Source organism: Sorex fumeus, unplaced genomic scaffold (assembly GCF_029834395.1).
Source record: "Sorex fumeus unplaced genomic scaffold, SorFum_2.1 ptg000110l, whole genome shotgun sequence".
NCBI lineage: Eukaryota > Metazoa > Chordata > Mammalia > Eulipotyphla > Soricidae > Sorex > Sorex fumeus.
Genome location: NW_026606167.1, coordinates 2,649,262 through 2,652,802, shown reverse-complemented (window position 1 = coordinate 2,652,802; position 3,541 = coordinate 2,649,262).

Here is a 3,541-nt window from a genome sequence, read left to right as displayed (position 1 = left end):
GGCCCAAGACCGCTCCAGAACTCATGGTCCCACCGGGGCGCGGGCCTGGCTGCCAAGACTGCAGCCCCCGGGACTGCCCAGGACTGTCACGAGGACACACGGCCCTGCTCCCTGGGCATGGGGTGCGGGGAGCCGGCTGGACCGGGGGCAGCAGAGTGCGGCTGCCTAGGAGGCCCCGTCCCGAGGCCCTGCCCACGCTGCCCACCAGCGTCGCCCAGAGGGGCCTTCAGAGGGAGGGACGTGTCCTCCCTGCCCGCCTGGGCTTCTCCAGCACGCACTGGCCGGGAGTGGACAGGGGCACCTTGCTCCTGGCATTCTGTGAGGGGAATAAAGGCTGGGAGGGGACTGGATGCACTTGAACCATGCATGGCTCGGGGCTAGGGCTCGGCGCCGTGCGGGCACTGGCAGGGCTGGAAGATTGTCCCAAGCAGACTCCTTCTTCACTCTCTGGGCTCTCCGTCTCCGGGGTCAGACGCTGTGCCCTTGTTTCCACCGTGGAGCCTCAGAGCTCCGGAGACGCGCTTCTGTCCCTGGACTCGCTGTGCAGTCCCTTCACCATGTACAAGACATGGCTCTGCACACGTGCAGGAGGCCCAGGCAGAGGCTCTGGTTTGTCGTGGGTTGTCGGGGTCCTGGCCAGTCGACACTGGCACACTGGAGTATGATCCCCCTGGGGTCGCCGGACTTATTCCCTGTAGGAGAGGGAGTGGGAAGGGGAGAAGCCTCTGCCCTGGCTCTCCACGCGCCACAGACTCCCGCCGCCACCAAGAAAGAGCCACGTGGAGGGGTGAAAGCTGGTGGTCCAGCAGCAGTCCGTTTTCTAGATCTCATACAGGGGGTTTATACATACTTTCAGGGGGCAATCCACGTGTATCACATTTACCTTGTCAGGCTCAATACAGATGTCAGTTAATGATTTGCGTCTTCCACTCTCAGGGCCAGGTGTATTAGCTCAGGCAGATGGTGACTGGTACATCCCTCATCCTCAGCCAGAGTGCCTGCATGTGTGGAGTGCTGGAGCAAGCCCCTAGGCCCCCTTAACAGGATCAGCTTTTTCTTTCAGGGGCAGGGGATTTGGTCAAAGTCTCAGGCCGGCTACTGAGACCCCAAGAGTGGGTCACACCCACCAATGCTCAGAGGTCGCTCCTGGCTCTGCACTCAGGAACTACTCCTGGCCGTGCTGGGAGGGGGGGAGGCATACAGGATGATGGGGATTGAACCCGGGGAGGCCCTGTGCAAGGCTGCAAGGCAAATGCCCTCCCTCCCCCAGGAGGCTCGGTTTGATCCCTGGCACTGCATGGTCCCCTGAGCACTGTTGGTGTGGTCCCGAAACCAACTGAAGATGGTTGTGGTCCTACCCAGCTTCTGAGAGCGATACCTGTGTGTGTGTGTGTGTGTGTGTGTGTGTGTGTGTGTGTGTAGTGGGGCCACTCAGTCCCTGGGTCCCAGCCCACAGGCGTGCGAGGCCCTGGGGGCCATTGCCCCTCCTTAGCCCACACGACGGAAGCAGAGGCATCAGTTCCTTTCCTCCCAGACACCACAGAACAGGGCAAGGGAAGGGCCCAAGAGAGCTCACACGAGGACACGTGCCTGTGCACACACATGGACATACGTAAACATGTGCGCACACATTCATGTGGACACTTGCACACACTTGCCAGACACAGAAAGGACCCTGGGAGCAGCCGTCAGCCCGTGTCCTCCCCGGCCGCACTGCAGAGACCCAGCAAGCCAGGTTGACTGGTCCTGCTCTGAGCGGCCTGGTCAAGGGGTCCCCTGGCAGCCCCAACCAGGGCAAGAGGAGGGCAGCCAGACTGCGGGGAGCTCATCCTCTGGGTGCCCTGTCTGCCCCGTTACCCACCAGAGCCGCCAGGACTGGGCCCGCAGCACGCTGAGCTCCTCCGCTGGCTTGGCTTTGGGGAAGGGCTGCTGGCAGCTGCTCACCCCCAGAGGGTCCCCAAGCCTCAGAACAGGGGTCAAGGACAAGCTTGCCACACATCAAAAACTCCAGAAATCTGGTTTAAAGAGGAGATGAGGCGGAGTGATAGCACAGTTGGCAGGGCTGGCCTTGCACGCAGCCGACCCAGGTCCCATCCCTGGCATCCCATATGGTCTCCTGGGCCACTCAGTGGGACTTTTGGTAGGAATTCCTGAGTGCACAGCCAGGAGTAACCCCTGAGCACTGCTGAGCATGGCCCAAAGGTGTCATACCCCACCACGATGAGGGCTGGAGAGACGGTCAGGCTGGTAGGGCACTTGCCTTGCCTTGCACATGGCCACTTGGGTTCAATTCCTGGCATCCCATATGGTCCCGCAAGCACCGCCAGGAGTAATCCCTGAGCATTGCCAGCTATGGCCCCCGCCTCCCCCCCCAAAGAAAGAAAAAGGAGAGAAGATAAGGGGCTGGAATGGTAGCACAGTGGGCAGGGCACTTGCCTGCACACAGCTGACTCCAGTTCGATCTCCAACCACCCCACAGGGTCCCCAAGTCCTACCAGGAGTGACCACCTCCACAGATGTCTGGCAGCCAGCTGACCTGGCTTCCCTTCCTGGCTGCAGAGCCAGAGCCTGGGTCAAGTCCCAGCCTTCTCCCACTGTCTGCTGCCTAAAAGCAGGTGCCCAATGGTGGCAGCAGTCATAGGACGCCCAGGGAGGGACACAGTGAGTAGGGCTGCAGCAGGCAGGAGGTCTCCTCAAGTCCCGGCCCCAACCTGGAGATTCCCCTCACACAGGCTGAGGGGCTCAGAGCCAAGCGGCAGGGCAGGTCCAATCCTGGCTTGAGTCAGGGGTGGGGGGGAGCCACGGTCAGGAGACCTAGGGACAGGTCATCTCTACAAACTGTTAGGCTGACTTGCAGGGCTGAGCTGGGGTAGGGCCATAGAGGTCAACCAGGTCATGCTCCAGGGAGCCCAGCCCCTGCCTCTGCCCTCCATGTGGGGTGCTACTGAGCTCAGAGGCTGGGGGGGCGCGTAGGGGAGGGACAGGCTGCCCCTCCTTGCGGCAGTGACCAAACTCCAGCCTCTCCTGCATCCAAGAGGTGCCCCTCTGGCCAGACACGAGCCCCACGCCCTGATCGCCAGCTCCCCTAGGGGAAGGGAGGCCTGGTGGCTGTCCACAGAGGCGAAAGGCGATTGAAGCCTGAGAAGCCATAGCAAAGGGATGGCTGAGGTGGGGGCAGCCTCATCCACTGACTCCCCGATCCCAGAGCACAAGGCAGGCTCTACGCATCCTTCTGAGGTCCCTGTAGCTCCCAGGACTCTGGCCCAGCCAGCTCCGCACCCAGTACCCTACAGGCCTTGACAAGCAGCTTCTTTTCTGATGTCCTCAGGCCGACTGGAGCCGACATTCAACAGCCTCAGCTACCCAGTGCCCAGTGCCCCCCCGGACGCGGTGACAAAGGGCCACGCTGCCTGCAGCAGTGAAACTGGCTTGCTGGGTCTCAGGGCTCTGGCAGGTGACAGCCAGGCACTGCCCCGTGCCGCTCGAAGGCACCTTGCCAGGAACCGGTCCAGACTGCTTTGTCCTGGGTAGCGGGGGGAGG